The sequence below is a fragment of the Schistocerca nitens genome, chromosome 5, assembly GCF_023898315.1.
Source record: "Schistocerca nitens isolate TAMUIC-IGC-003100 chromosome 5, iqSchNite1.1, whole genome shotgun sequence".
In the NCBI taxonomy this organism is placed as follows: domain Eukaryota; kingdom Metazoa; phylum Arthropoda; class Insecta; order Orthoptera; family Acrididae; genus Schistocerca; species Schistocerca nitens.
In genome coordinates this window covers 434785884-434803178 of record NC_064618.1, presented here as the reverse complement: position 1 = coordinate 434803178, position 17295 = coordinate 434785884, and the positions used below count along the sequence as shown (strand labels likewise).

Sequence of the window (17295 nt, the reverse complement as noted above, 5' to 3'; positions counted from 1 at the left end):
GTTAATATTTAATACACCTAGATGTTTAAAGAAAACTTTCTTTGCCATCTGTTTGCTTCTCTCTTGTTACTCCCATCATGTGCACCTCGCTTCCTAGGTAAGAGTATTCTCCATGTTCCTCTCTTTTGATTCTCTAACTGCTGTTAGCACAGGATAGCAGTAACGCAGACGGTCCGCCAGCTTCTCTGTAATCCACATGATAATGTTACGAAGTTATAATTACGTCTGCATAGTGCGTGACGCAACGTACTTCGTTCCAATATTAGCGACTTTCTACTCTAGTTCATTTACCGATTTGCTCTTGAATAACGCACGGTCTTTGCTGAACGCATGTGTCTGAAGTGTACGGAAGTGAAACGTGCACGATAAGCAGCTCTGGCAAGAAGAGAAAGGAACCTTCTGAAATGTACTGCTACAGAAGAATGTTACATTTTAGGTAGGTAGATCGAGTACCAAACAACAGGTACTGAATTATGGAGAAAAAAAAATGGCACAACATGACTAAAAGATGGGAATACATTTCAAGCCATCAAGGAGTCATCAGTTTCGTTGTGGAAAGACGTGTGGGCGCGGGAGCGGTAAGAATTATAGAGGAGGACCAAGGTATGAAAACAGTAAGCAGGTTCAAATGAATTTAGGTTGCAGCAGTTACGCGGAGATGAAAAGGCTTGCGCAGGAATAGCGTGGAGAACTGCATCAAACCAGTCCTCGGATTGAAGATTACAACAACAACAAACATTTCCTTTAAGCATTGTAGAGAAAGGGGCGCAATATTCATCATTCCCAATCGTCTTCCAGGAGGACTTTAAAAGAAGTGCGATAAACAACAAGTATTCAGATCTAAACTGAAAGGTTTAGTTGTGGCACAGTCCTTCCACCCGGTACAGAGCTCCTTGCAGTAGTTGAGAAATTTACTAGGTAAGGTGTTATTTATTCGCATATTCTTTCTCAATTTTTTGTGGTTTATTGCTTCTTCAATTTCTTTTGTTCATAAATTTTTTCATATGCCTTCCGTAAACTATGTACTGACTAGTTCCATAACTAGCTTCGGCTCCTACTGTCCTTCAGAACCTGATACATAAATAAAAAAACGAAAGAGTGGGCGAGGAAAAGATTACTGTTTATGATCCGCGCTACGCACCCTAATCTCTTATTCTCATGATCCACGACATATCCGATGGGAGCATAAAATTAAGTGGGCCTCGATACAGTTGTGAAGAATATCATTGCGCCATTTACACTAAGGTGATAAATTTCATGGGATAGCGATATGCACATATACAGATAGCGGTAGTGTCGCGTACACAAGGTATAAAAGGGCAGTGCATTGGCGGGTGTGTCTTTAGTACTCGGGTGATTCGTGTGGAAAGGTTTTCGCCGTAATTATGGTCGCACGAAGGGGATTAACAAACTTTGAAGGCGGAATGATAATTGAAGCTAGACTCATGGGACATTCCGTTTCGGAAATCGTTAAGGAATTCAATACTCATAGATCCAGGGTGTGAAGAGTGTGCCGAGAATACAAAATTTCGGACATTACCTCTCGCTACGGATTAAGCCGTGGCCGACGCTCTTCACTGAACTACCGAGAGCTAACGGTCAAACAACACTGCGTGGAATAACCGAAGAAATCAATGTGGGACGTACGACGAACGTATCCGTTAGGATAGTGCGGTGAAATTTGGCGTTAATGAACGATCGACGCCAGCGCTAACGTCACGACATCGCCTGCAGCGCCTCTCCTGGACTGGTGACCATATCGGTTGGACCCTAGACGACTTGAAAACGATGGCCTGGTCAGATGGGTGACAAAATAAGTTGGTAAGAGCTGAGAGTAAGGTTAGAATGTGGAATAAACCCCATGAAGCGCCGCGCGGGGTAGCCGCACGGTCTGAGGACGCCTTGCCACGGTTCTCGCGGCTTCCCCCGTCGGAGGTTTGAGTCCTCCCTCGGGCATGGGTGTGTGTGTTGTACTTAGCGTGAGTTAGTTTAAGTTAGATTAAGTAGTGTGTAAGCCTAGGGACCGCTGACCTCAGCATTTTGGTCCCATAGGAACTTACCGCCACCACCACCTATTGAAGCGATGGACCCAAGTTATCAACAAGGCACTGTGCAAGCTGGTAGTAGCTCCATAATAGTGTGGAATGTGTTTACATGGAATGGACTAGGTCCTCTGATCCGACTGAACGTATCATTGATTGGAAATGTTTGTGTTCGGAAATGTTTGTGTTCAGCTACTTGGAGATCATCTGCAGCCATTCATGGACTTCATGTTCCCAAACAACGATTTTTATGGATGACAATGCGCCATGTCACCATGCGACTCTTGTCCGCGATTGCTTTGACGAACATTCTGAACTGTTCTAGTATATGAACTGTCCATCCATATCACCCAATTTGAATCCCATTGAACATTTACGGGACGTAATCAAATCAAATGGCTCCGAGCACTATGGGACTTAACTTCTAAGGTCATCAGTCGCCTAGAACTTAGAACTACTTAAACCTAACTAACCTAAGGACATCACACACAGCTATGCCCGAGGCAGGATTCGAACCTGCGACCGTAGCGGTCGTGCGGTTCCAGACTGTAGCGCCTAGAACCGCTCGGCCACCCCGGCCGGCCGGGACGTAATCGAGAGGTCACTTGGTGCACAAAATCCTGCACTGGCAACACTTTTGGAATTATGGTCGGCTATAGAGCCAACATGACTCAATATTTCTGCTGGGAACTTCCGACGACTTGTTGAGCACATGCCACATCGAGTTGCTACATTACACCGGACGGAAGGAGGTTGGACCCAATATGAGGGGATCTCACACTTCTGTCACCTCAGCATCGTGTGCTCGTCCACGGAACGTCAGGGTTGTTAAAGTATGGTTGGAATAAATTTCCAACCAACCTTATTCCAGATGTGTTACATAGGGGATATGTAATGCAGACAAACACGAAGGAAAAGCAGTGAATAACCTCACTCTTCCAAAAATGGTTCACCTGTGGCTGGGAGTTGTCCACGACTACAGATGAATTCTAGCCCTTAGAGTTGCCTGAGAAAACGACAGTACCTCAGACTTAAAACCTTCATTACGTAGCGGCTGGTAGATTGTCTCTTCATCGAATATCGGTTCCCTAAACTTATACAAGAGGGTTTACCAAGAACAACACAGCCTTTATGATTCATAGCCACGCCTATTACACTTTCCTGTAGGCTATACCGACCTTTTGCGTTCCAGCAGGGCGCCTCTGTGTTTGTTCCACATCTATTGTCATGCACCCATGGCAAGAACTCCAAACAGTGGTTGCAGCAGCGTTTCCTCTACAGGTGCACCGCGCTTTTCTAGAACTCTTCCAGCTAATCTAAGTCTTCCATTTGCTTTACCTACTGCTTCTATTACTTTGTCGTCCCATTCAGTATCGTTTCATACTGTTACGATGCGATGCACTCCTCAAGTTTACCACCAGTCTTGTAACCAGACACTATCGGCAGTTTCTCCTGCATTATCTTGAATTTTACTCGCAAGTTACGTTACAAGACCTCGATTCTTATTTTTGGAAAATGTTCTCCAGTCACGCAAAGCATCAGACTGCACCGGGGTTCGGATATCGCTTCGAATAGTTGGTTCAAATGGCTCTGAGCACTATGGGACTCAACATCTGAGGTCATCAGTCCCCTAGAACATAGAACTACTTAAACCTAACTAACCTAAGGACACCACACACATCCATGCCCGAGGCAGGTTTCGAACCTGCGCCAAGAACCGCTCGGCCACATCGGCCGGCTCGGATATCGCTTCGGAGGAACATCTACAATAGACTTCTCTCAATCATCGTAGTCTTCTATCTGATGTCCTTTTTTACTTTTTCCGTAGATTTTATTAGAGTCGGGATAACTATACACTGAACCTGACATACATCACAAGCTGCATAATAACTGGGCCACATGTAGAGCCATCCGAAGAACATTATCTAGGAAAATGAGAAATGAACAAGAACGAAATTTCACGGGATGTGGATAACGAATTCTTACAATTAGTAAGATACATGTGTCAGAAATGATATCTCCGTAGAAGGCTGCACGAGATTGTATAGATTTAAAAATGGAGTACAGAGAGACCTGAACATTTTTTAAAAAGAAAAGACAGAACCAACGATAGTAAAGAAAGATGGCTGTCACACCTGAATAGAAAAAAAATACCGATAGAAGTATTATCATATAGAGCGTCCGTGAACTTACTAAGTTTGACTGCAAATAGTGTTTTTTTAGATAAACCGGTTTCGACACTAGTCGTTTCCATTATTCGACATTGCTTCTTAACCGACGGCTGCGTCAGAAAGTAGTATGCATGTATGCATGTATTGAACTGGGGACCAAGAAACGACGGAGAGACTGTCTCTGCCGTAGCCCTCAGTAGTACACAACCCCACAACAGACTACAGCAGTCCACTCACGCCACTGCCGCCCCACACCGAACCCAGGGTTATTGTGTGGTTCGGCCCCCAGTGGACCCCCCTCCCACCCCCCCACCCCCCCCCCCCCCACCCCACCCCCACCCACCGCCCTCGGTAACACCTCATTCCAGACGAGTGTAACCCAAAGTTTGCGTGGCAGTAATTATGGTGTACGCGTACTTGGAGACAGTGTTTGCGCAGCAATCGCCGACATAGTATATGTAACTGATGCGCAATAAGGGGAACCATCCCGCATTCGCCGAGGCAATTGGAAAACCGGCTTAAAAACCATCCACAGGCTGGCCGGCACAACGGACCTCGACACTAATCCGCCTAGCGGATTCGTGCCTGGAACCGGCACGCCTTCCCGCTCCGGAAGCAGTGCGTTAGACCGCACGGCTAGCCGGGCGTGCTTAGAAAGTAGTAGGAATGAGTATCTTCTCAAGGTTTTACTCCAGGAGTCCTCAAATCAATATATAATATAATAAACAAAGCGTGGTTTACCCTGACGTAACGCTACAACTCTGCAACCGACTATGGTGTGGTAGCCCTCAATACACCACACATGTCTTCTAGAACTTTGGAGACTGTACTAGAAGGCTGCAGAATGTTACTGTATCTTCCAGAAAGTTCGAGAATGTTTGTAGAATGCTCTCAAGTTTTATGTCGCTGAACGTCAACGAATATTTTCGAAAGTTCTAGAATATTACAGAGTGTTGTAGATTATCGAGGAGTGTTCTTTAATGTTTCCGAGTGCTCTTGAATGTTTTAGAATGTTCTGAAAAGTTCCTAAGTTTGCTTTTACGTTCTCGAATATTTACGAATGTTTTGAATGTTCTGGAATGCTTCGGAATGTACTCGGTGTTGCATAAAAAAGTGAATAAGTGCGTGATAGTGTACTTTACTTCAAATTAACGTGCTGTTGAATACTTTAGTGGATTTAAGAGTACTTGAGAGTATTTTTAACTGTCGAGAGTGTTTTTAAACCTGAAATATTACTATTTCTACGACTTTTTTCATATGAAATTAATTCCAAGCGTAATGTGTCTTTTACAGCTAGTCAAAATTATCTGTGAGTCAGATATTGACCGAATGGTAAGGGAAACACTGGAAGATCAAGGAAATGTAGGCAACGAACTTCCTCTGACAGAGATAGGTCAGTCGCTCACTTCGCTAATGAATGGTTCAAATGGCTCTGAGCACTATGGGACTCAACATCTTAGGTCATAAGTCCCCTAGAACTTAGAACTACTTAAACCTAACTAACCTAAGGACATCACACACACCCATGCCCGAGGCAGGATTCGAACCTGCGACCGTAGCAGTCCCGCGGTTCCGGACCGCAGCGCCAGAACCGCTAGACCACCGCGGCCGGCCCACTTCGCTAATGAGACTTCCCAAGACTGGGTAAGTTTCACGGAAGCTCGAAATTTAGTGCGGATGTCAATGCGAGATGCTTTTAATAGTTTCTACAATGAAACATTGTCTCAAAATATGGTAGAAGATCCAAAGAGATTCTGATCGTATGTAAAGTACACCAGTGGCAAAAAACAGTCAATACCGTCACTGCGCGATAGCGATGGAAATGTTACCGATGATGGTTGCCACTAAAGCTGGGTTACTAAATACAGTTTTCCGTAATTCCTTCACGAAATAAGACGAAGTAAATATTCCAGAATTCGAAACCAGAACAGCTGTTAGCATGAGTGACATAAAAGTAGATATCTTAGGTGTTGCGAAACAAATCAAATCACTTAAGAAAGGCAAGTCTTCCGGTCCAGATGGTATACCAATCAGGTTCCTTTCAGAGTATACAGACACAATAGCGCCTTTCTTAGCAATCATATACAACTGCTCACTTGACGAAAGGTCTGTGCCTAAAGACTGGAAAGTAGCACGGGTCAAATCAATATTCAAGAAAGGAAACAGGAGTAACCCATTGAATTACAGACCCATATCACTCACTTCAATTTGCAGTAGGACTTTGGAGCATATGCTGTACTCGAACATTATGAATCAGCTTGAAGAAAATTACTTATTGATACATAACCAACACAGATTCAGAAAATATCGTTCTTGTGTAACACAGCTAGCTCTTTATTCCCATGAAGTAATGAGTGCTGTCGACAAGGGATCTCAGATCGATTTCATATTCCTAGATTTCCAGAAGGCTTTTGATACCGTTCCTCACAAGCGACTATTAATCAAATTTCGTGCATATGGAGTATCGTCTCAGTTGTGTGACTGGATTCGTGATTTCCACTCAGATAGGTCACAGTTCGTAGTGATGGACGGTAAATCATCGAGTAGAAAAGAAGTGATACCTGGCGTTCCGCAAGGTAGTGTCATAGGCCGTCTGCTGTTCCTAATTTACATAAATTACGTTAGATTGTTTGCAGATGACGCTGTAATTTACCGTCTAGTAATATCATCAGACGACCAATTCCAATTACAAATGATCTAGAGAGAATTTCTGTATGGCGCGAAAAGTGGCAATTGGCACTAAACAAAGAAAAGTGCGAGGTCATCCACATGGATACTAAAAGAAATGCGATAAATTTTGCGTATACGATAAATCGCACAAATCTAAGGGCTGTCAATTCGACTAAATACCTAGGAATTACAATTACGAGCAACTTAATTTGGAAAGACCACATAGATAATATTGTGGGGAAGGCGAAACAAAGACTGCGCTTTGTTAGTAGAACACTTAGAAATGCGGCAAACCCACTAAAGAGACAGCCTACATTACACTTGTCTGTCCTCTGCTGGAATATTGCTGAGATTCTTACCAAGTACGATTGCCGTAGGACATCGAAAAAGTGCAAAGAAGCGCAGCTCGTTTTGCGTTATCGCGCAATAGGGATGAGAGTGTCACTGATATGATACGCGAGCTGAGGTGGCAGTCACTGAAACAAAGGCGGTTTTTCTTTGCGGCGAGGTGTATTTGCGGAATTTCAATCACCAACTTTCTCTTCCGAATGCGAAAATATTTTGTTGACACCCATCTACGTAGGGAGATATGATCATCATAATAAAATAAGAGAAATCAGAGCTCGAACGGAAAGATTGGTATTCATATTTCTCACGCGCTATTCGAGAGTGGAATGGTAGAGAGTAGTATGAAAATGGTTCGATGAACCGTCTGCCAGGCACTTAAGTGTGAATTGCAGATTAACCTTGTAGATGTAGAAGAAGACAAGGCAAAACCACCTGCCTGCAGCACTAACACCCTTTTAGCACCTTAATGAGTCACATACAGCAGTGGGGGAGAAGCAGTCGCGCAAGCCGTCTCGTTCGAACGTGGCGCTCGAGGTCCCTGGAAAGCGGCCTAACCGCGCGTTGAACAGGCAGGCCCCGGCTGGCGTGCCAGGCCAGTCACTGGGGTCCGCTGTTGCCGTGGTTGGCAGCCTTGTGGCTCTCTCGCGCTAACGCGGCCGCAGCCGGCAGTCCTGTGGCAACAACAGTCGTGGTCGGAAGTGTGAACGCAGCCGTATTACAGCAGTCACGTGCGGAGAAATCTCGCTACGAGGAGGTGAGCGGCACGCGAACGCTAGGCGCTCTGAGGTACTCATTTCCACCCCGTTGTTGCTTTTACTGTCATCCCGCCTAACATCTGGATGTCCGTCCAGACAACACGCAACAGCTAAGAACGAATAGTAACTTCCCTCTGTTTGCTGTCAGGATAAACGGAATCGTCCGTTGCTCAGAGGGTACAAACACCGATGTCGGTGGGTCACGCTCTTAAACAGACGACTGGTCAGATAAACCATTTGAGCGATTTCAAGTGATGCGTGACCTTGACTGCACGGATACCTGTCCAGTGTTACGTGAACGGGTCAAGAGCAGGCTTTTACGCACCAGGCCATGCTTTCTCGTCGCTGGCCGCTACAGTTGGCACTACTGTAGCGTGGCTCTTTAAACGGGCGCGAGTCGTGATGACTGATGACAGAACTCATTTAAACTCGCGTTGCTGTAGTGAGCTCTACGGCCTATATCCCACATAATGACCGAATATCATGTAACAGGCCAGAAGCGTGTGTTGTGTAATTTGACGCAGTCGTTAGTTCCCAAATTGCGTCTTGCATGTATTGCAGTAAACGAGGTACACAGCTATTTTGCGATGATTGAGTAATAACGCCGCTGAAACGAAAGCATTCCCTTCTATAGAAGCGCCGAAAGGACACATGTGCTCCGTTGGGTGTGCAATAAACACTTAAGACAACAAATTTAAAGTACTACTATTATTTGAGTTATTCCGTGGATATGTCTTCACATTCGAAACTGACTTTGCATTTCAAACGAGTTCATATTAATGCTATGGTCACCAGATGGGGCTGATTTATTGACGAAGTGTACTACGAAACATAATCGGTTGTAGGAGCCTTTTGAGAGCATGACGTTTATGCGCCGATTACCATCTTTCTGCCACGGTGGTCAGTCATGTTGGCAGAAATGTCGTTTGCTTGCTTATTGTACTGTGGATCGAATTTTGCCATCAACTCCTTGACAACAATTATCAACAATATTCCATTAATAGCAGAGGCCCTTACTAGTGACAAGTACTGAACACAAACGTAAACAGAATATTTCTCAGTGTCTCGTTGACGTCGTGATCACTTGGGAGGGAGGGGTTAGCGTTAGTGTATTGAAAGCTGCATGAGGCTTTTCGCGGATGATTGTTTAATAATTAAGTTGCAACTTCAGAGAACTGAAGCAAAATGCAGAAAATCCTCCGACGATCGGCGCTCATTGCAGCCACTGTCAGCTGAGAGTAAACGTAAACAAAACAATTGTTTTGCGTGCGCACTCTGGTAAAAGGGCCAGCCTTGAGTGTGACTTTCATGCGGTTTGCCTAGGTCGCGTAGGCATATGTTGCGCTGGTCTTCAAACCTCCGCCTCAGAAAACACCACACCTAAGCAGTTAAAATACAGTACTTAAAACACAGCACCACACAGAGCAATGTTTACATGATGCACATGACTTTATTGCCTCAGCATGCGGCCAAACATTTAAAATAACGGCCAAACGATGAAATAAAATTTACTAATCTCGTGGCCACTAAACAACATGGAGGAGTCAGTTTTTAATAGGATTGATACGGCATATTTTAACTCACACACTCCATAAAATAACTGATGTTTCTCTCGTACTTGTATAAAAGAAACAAGCTGGGACTTGTCTCATGAGGAACACCATCATTAACCCTAGATTACTAAACCCTAATAGATTTACAATTGGAGTTGGTACCAGTTCTCGGTTACCGTCAATCAGGTACTGGCGGGCTAGGGTGTAAAACTGGACATTTTTTACTTATTTTGTATATGACGTAGCATTCGGTAAAAATTGTAATTACGTGGTGGATATACTATAAATTTGAATAAAACATGGAGTAGTAAAATAGTTTAATTACAATGATACATTTTTCCACCCTTTGGTGTTCTAAGGTTAAAGCAAATTTGAGGAAAGAAATCGGCCACTGCCTTTTTGAAGACATGATACTGCCAGCTGCTTGAAATAATGTAACATGCGGGAAACTTAACTAAGATGACCGCGTAGGATGTGTACCTCAATGCTTTTGGATAAGAGTTCGATGTTAATTACTGTGGTACCTCACTCGGTTTGTCTGGTTCCCTTATGGCAGCCACCTTCATTACTAAAATTCTACCAAGTCTTCGAAAAGCGGCGGGCATACACTAACTTTTCTTCCATGAAATGTTCGTTGAAAACTACCTACCATTTGAGCTTATATTCTACCTCTCTCGTATGTGTCTGGCGCTTACATCCCACAGTGACAGTTTAGCAACATTCCTTCCTCCACGCTCACAGTCTAGTCACATTTCGTGGCAGTAGTAGTGAAGAGGCTGACTGATACTGTGGGATCAGCTTCAGCCCGTAACGTAATGATGGGACTTGTAACGTCATGAAATGAAATGTCGTGTGACGAGGCCCTCCCGTCGGGTAGACCGCTCGCCTGGTGCAAGTCTTTCGATTTGACGCCACTTCGGCGACTTGCGCGTCGATGGGGATGAAATGATGATGATTAGGACAACACAACACCCAGTCCCTGAGCGGAGAAAATCTCCGATCCAGCCGGGAATCGAACCCGGGCCCTTTGGAGTGACAGTCTGTCGTGCTGACCACTCAGCTACCGGGGACAGACTGTAACGTCATATGTGCGCAGACAAAGAGAGGACACTGACAGTTTGCATTTGTATTTGTGGTAATACTGCTCTGTAGTGCAACCCGAGATCTAGCTTAGGTTCGAAAGTAACAGTATGACTGAGAGTTGGCTGAAGCAAACGGATGTGAATGCGAAATCTTCGGTGTGACGACATACTAATCTGCAGCACAGACTGAGGTCTAGATTAGGTTGAAAGGTGGTGTTGGTTTTGAATTAGCTATCCAATATCGAACGCTTCAGTTAATTCTTTTTATGTTTTTCGACTGCACGTAAGCGGAAACTTATTTTGCTTCATTTAAATCAGTGCTATACGAACCACCATATGGGGTGTGGTCAGGAGTTCTAGCGCCGCTATAATCTCCTCTCCCCCTCCCTTTCCCGTTCCAGTAACGAATGTTGCGTGGGAACGATATTAGTAAGCCTCAGTATGAGATCCATCGTCTACTATTACCAGCCGTAATTTCTCAAGATGTTGCTTGACTCTTCTGGGAACATAGTCTCGGAATCTTTACCGTGTTTAGACCAATAGTCACTAATCTGGAACACAAATACGATCATTGTGGATCTCTTTCCTGTTCCTCAAACTAGCCTGTTAACACGGAAAGTTGTTGCAGTGGGCAAAAAAAAAATTCAAAAAAGTTAATATATTAATTACTTCAACGAACTTATCGTTTACTAATTTCTGCTAACGCGTGTGACACTTCGAGCTTGAAAAGCTATACAACTACATTAGAATAAGAACATTAACAGACGTTACGACGTTTTTCAAAAAAAAAAAAAAACAGTGGTGGTATATGTGTTACGTTACGTGCCATTATTGGACGCAAGAGTTATCCTTGCGGAAGTAGAGGAACCTCCCACATGTAACACTACATGCAGCGTGGTACTCTTGGAAGAAAGGTTTGCGTTTTCCTAAGCAGATGGGCACCTGTGCGCAAAACTACCATTTGGATGATAGGCGTTTAAGAAATTGTCACCCGTCAGAGACAAAAAATGGTCCTAACTTGTACAGTTTATCATAACGCTTTATCACCCTGTTTTGGTATGCATGTGGCATGTAATTTGGGTCACCACTACAGCCTGCATATTCGTCTGATGAACACTACCTTAGAGGTATTTCGGAACGGAGTATTACCATCTTTCTACAGTGTTCCATTACAAATTGAAACTGAAAATATTGTCTCGATTTAAATACACGAAGTTCGTTTACCCTCTCATTCAGTTTTACAGCACAAACAATGCACCAAATGTGTACCACTATTCAATGTTCCACGCAGTACCTAGCGTAGTGGAGGAACATTGATGGATGATGGTACAAACTTTGAAGAGCTATTCATGAGTCGTCTTTTGCAGAGTGTATCTAAGAGCAGAGAATTCTATGATCCTGCATGTATATGTCATTATTCTACCTGTAATAAAAAGCTGAATCGACAATACAACACGTAAAGACGGAAACAATTATACACTCGGTCGCAGTGGGCGAAAACCAGCAACACTGTGGACACGGTGCGAAATAACAATCGCCCCAGACGTACTATATTTTTTTTTCCTTTTTATTATATTCTAACATAAAACTACGTACTACACGGAGCAGTGACCTCTGTCGATCGTAGTTGTAACTACAAATTACATCAATGGCTTATAAATTAGAGTGCAGCAATCAGTCGTCCTTTTTAAGATTTTGTTACGTATTGATTCAAAGAACTGTGACCGACGCCCGAACAATAGGACTTACATGCATTGACAATAGAAAAAATAGTACATTGAGAATGGCTAGCTACTAGCCGAAATCTGGATTTGCGTAATAAAATCTAAAAAAGGACGACTGATTGCTGCAGTCTATAAGTCACATAACAGTCGCTGAGTGTATCCACTTTCCGAATGGAAGGTAACCTGATGATACATACAATGGGTGTTTCGACAAACATACCTGTACGAGTAGTGTTGCACAATCAGCCTTTTTAAAGCTGACTCTGGCTTCATCTTTATATCATTTAGCTGACAAATGAGTGATTTAGCTGGGGTCCGGAATTATGTTTTTTTTTTTTTTTGCAGTCATTCTGCTTTTTTCCCCTGACTATAGGAAAGAATTAAAATTCATGTTGATTATAGAGATATTATTTGTTTTGAACTAACAGATCGAAACACACTTTAAAATCCCATGAAAATGTATTATTATATTGAATCAGAAAGCACAAAAAGGAAACTAAAGCTGTGTTGGTGTGTGTTCTGGGCTCGTCAGGCTAGGAACACCGCCAGGGAACAATATGTCCAACGGTATTGCATATATATAAGCACGGAGATGTGACTGGATAAAATCCGTTTAAAGCATTGGCTTTTTTCACGTTACTGATGCTTGTTCTTGCAAGGTCTAACGAGAAGTTGAGAGTGTGTAGTCAGATGACTGTACTTAAAACGAAACTTCGCCGTAGATTGAGTTCTGAGACACTTAATACTATTCTTAAAGTACGAGAACGGCTTAGACATCACACTAAGTGTTGTGAGGATTACATTATTCCATGTTCCATTTTAAACAAAATTGGAAGAATAGTCTTACGCAGGTGTCAGCTTCACTATGACGCATAGATGATTTCGGTGAAGTAATACTAAATGTAGGTTTCATGGATACAAATTAACGTTTAAATTAACATGTATAATGATACATATCATGCGTTCTGAACTTTTAAAAATGCGGGTCTATTCTTCCCGTATTGTCAAGCACATGTACGAGTAATTCAGATATTTTACACATTCACGGCTTCATATATAATTATTTGTATTACTCTACTGTCCAGATGATTTCAAATTACGCAAATAAATATAAATTCATGCTAGTCTGTTACAAAGTATAATTATTTCAAAAATGAAACTGAAAAATAACACATTTTGTTTTATTTCAGTTTTTTCTAGGTTTTTTAAGATATATTTACCTTATTTAATTTAGGATGGTTGGCAACACTGTGTTTGAGTCAGGGCTTCCCAATTAAGTGGGATGCTTTTTGTATCACCATGAGTATAAGCAAGGAGGAATGGTGGTAAAGACGTACTACTACCTATCTGAAAAAGCTAAAATCATGATAGGAACAAGGTAGCATTCAGAGTATTCTTGTCCTTGTCCTCCCTCGCCAGGTACTACTAATCTCAACAAATGTTAGAATTCCGAGCTCACAACGAATTAGGAGAGAGAACGTGTACACTTCTGACACTTTCAGTCCTGAAACGCACAGTTCTGTCATGTTGAGCACTACACTGGTTGTACCCAGTGCGGTAAGCGAGACACCGCGGTTCTGCCAAAGCGACATCAAAGCGTTTTTGTGCTGCATATCAATTTCTCCGGTGGACCTGTTATTTCAGCTCTCTGATGAGACATCCTAGCAATTAAAATACTCCACGACGGAAAAGCGACCGCCATTAAGCAGCCATATCCTTGAGGGCACCCCGAACGCCGACGGAGGCGACAGTCGTCGGGAAGCGAGGAACGCGGCGACCGAGTCAGCATTCTTTTCCGCGTACCGCAGCGGTAATCAGAAAGGGTTTAGGCGGACCTTTCCGCCAAGGCATTCATCACGGGGAATAAAGGAGCAGTCGCAGATTAGTGGCGGACGCCGGCCGTCTGATTGCGCCCGTCTCATTGGCAGCCGGCTGAAAGACTCGCTCCTGCCGCCGCCTCTTCCACCCCCGAAGGCCGAATGAACCGCTGCTGGTGGCGGTGGAGCAACATGCCGACTGTGATTTGGTCTCTGCGACGCACCGCCAGCGTGTAATTACCGCGTCGTCTTCTGTGTCGCATGCCTACCCACCTGCCCAGTAACAGGTGGCCTCGGGGAGAAAGGCACTGGGTTACGGAGTTCCGCGGCACATTATGAGGTAAACGTCGGAATTAAGCTCCTTCTCCTGTAACAGGTCTGCTGCTTGCTTTTTTTACTGTCACCACAAGCCTGAATTCTCTCACACATCATGTAGGGAAAAGTCCAGTAACGTGAAAACTGGATAAAATAATGGATTTGATACTTCACTAAAATGTTACTTGGTGGACCTCAATATACAGGGTGATTCAAAAAGAATACCACAACTTTAGGAATTTAAAACTCTGCAACGACAAAAGGCAGAGCTAAGCACTATCTGTCGGCGAATTAAGGGAGCTATAAAGTTTCATTTAGTTGTACATTTGTTCGCTTGAGGCGCTGTTGACTAGGCGTCAGCGTCAGTTGATGCTAAGATGGCGACCGCTCAACAGAAAGCTTTTTGTGTTATTGAGTACGGCAGAAGTGAATCGACGACAGTTGTTCAGCGTGCATTTCGAACGAAGTATGGTGTTAAACCTCCTGATAGGTGGTGTATTAAACGTTGGTATAAACAGTTTACAGAGAATGGGTGTTTTTGCAAAGGGAAAAGTTCTGGACGGCCGAGAACGAGTGATGAAAATGTAGCACGCATCCAGCAAGCATTTGTTCGCAGCCCAGGAAAATCGACTCGCAGAGCTAGCAGAGAGCTGCAAATTCCACAATCAACTGTATGGAGAGTCCTACGAAAAAGGTTAGTTATGAAACCTTATCGTCAACTACCCGAGGCGATGGATCGGCCACCAGGCAGCCCGTGACAGAGCACTTCATCACTGGCCTCCAAGAATCCCTGATCTTACCCCCTGCGATTTTTTCTTATGGGGGTATGTTAAGGATATGGTGTTTCGGCCACCTCTCTCAGCCACCATTGATGATTTGAAACGAGAAATAACAGCAGCTATCCAAACTGTTACGCCTGATATGCTACAGAGAATGTGGAACGAGTTGGAGTATCGGGTTGATACTGCTCGAGTGTCTGGAGGGGGCCATATTGAACATCTCTGAACTTTTTTTTGAGTGAAAAAAACCTTTTTAAATACTCTTTGTAATGATGTATAACAGAAGGTTATATTATGTTTCTTTCATTAAATACACATTTTTAAAGTTGTGGTATTCTTTTTGAATCACCCTGTATATCGAGAGACCAGTAGAAAACACAGACTAAATTGGTTGGTTGTTTCGGGGAAGGAGACCAGACAGCGAGGTCATCGGTCTCATCGGATTAGGGAAGGACGGGGAAGGAAGTCGGCCGTGCCCTTTGAAAGGAACCATCCCGGCATTTGCCCGGAGCTACTTAGGGAAATCACGGAAAACCTAAATCAGAATGGCCGGACGCGGTATTGAACCGTCGTCCTCCCGAATGCGAGTCCAGTGTCTAACCAATGCGCTACCTCGCTCGGTCACAGACTAGGCATATTACCTTAGGGCAACTGTGAACTTCCGTGTAATTTTCTTTTTAAACATACTAAGTGCCCCACGAGGAATCTTTAGTATTGAGGGACATGGCAGGAACGATCATTTGAAGCAAAAAATGGACATAAGCCCTATTCCGAATGGTTTCCAGAATAGAACGCAATTAATGTACATTGCTCTTTATTTTCTATATTATTCGATACGTTATCAGGTTTACAAACATAACAAGCGTTTTACAAAGTATTAACTGAAAAATACCCATTTCTTTCACATTCACATTCACCTCTAAGCATTATAGTGCACGTCACGTTACTGCTGTTGTACAGTTCACAGTAAATATTCGAATGTCTCACCGTCAACTTCAGTGCATCTGTGCACTCTTTGGAGAACATATTGTATTGCTTGTCTGAGGCCCTCTGCACGCTCCATAATGAGGACGGCAGCCTCTATGATGCCTCCAAGCAGTTCATCTTGCATATCCACCTTTCGTTTGTACATCTCAGACCTCTCCCAACTCCATAAACAATCTATTGCGGTAAGGTGTGGCGGTCTTGGCCAGATAATTGTACAATCACGACCAATCCGGTGATTAGGATAAGTGCGACTGAGATGGCCCCTTACGCATTTGGCAAAATGTGGAGGGTCTGTCATGCTGAAAGTTACACTGCAGACCACGTGACCAAAGAAACGTCCTCAAGTTGGTCAACAACTGAATTTTCCAAAAAATGTAAGTAATTCGATCCTGTCATTCGATCTTCTAAAATGACTAGACCCGTCAACATGTTATCGATCATGCCGCATCAAACATTGATCAAAACACGAACCTGGAAATTAATTTCTACTGCGGCGTGTAGATTTTCCTGCGACCATCAATGATTATTACGTGTGTTATTGATTCCATTCCGTGTGAAAGAAGCTTCATCAGTGGATAGTATTACTGGAAGCAAATGACGACTGTCATTTAACCAGTGATAAAATTCAATTCTTGTTGCATTGTCACCGGTGTGAAGATTGTGGACACGCTGTACCTGAAATGGGTAAAGGTTTTCCGAATGACATGTTCGTCATACACCTGTTCGTGGTACATTGGTACGTGCTTGTGGTAGAACTACGCTGCACCATTTCAACAACATATGAAATGTCGTGTGGCTAGGGCCTCCCGTCGGGTAGACCGGTCGCCTGGTGTATTGCCGTTCCCGAACAGGTTGTTAAACCACAAGTTCAGAAGAAAAGTGGGAAGTTATAAGAATGCCTGTTTCACGCTGGTAAACTCTACGATCAGGAGTTCGACGTGTCAGAACGCGCCGACGGTATTCTTCGTCAGCAGCATGAGCACTAACAATGCATAAACATACTACTTATCTGCGTAGTCTTTATTAGTTTAGATGTGTGGCATTTTAGCTAG

The 17295-nt window shown here is 43.6% G+C and overlaps 1 protein-coding gene across 2 annotated transcripts in view; it reads left to right on the top strand.

Moving 5' to 3' along the window:
* The first annotated feature begins 7847 nt into the window (after window positions 1-7847).
* The window catches only part of LOC126260852 (glucose transporter type 1), a 522947-nt gene continuing 513499 nt past the window's right edge, over window positions 7848-17295 (top strand). For both annotated transcript variants that reach the window (XM_049958265.1, XM_049958264.1), the window contains exon 1: window positions 7848-7985. The gene's annotated coding sequence lies outside the window, so the exon portion shown is untranslated. The remainder of the gene's footprint in view (window positions 7986-17295) is intronic.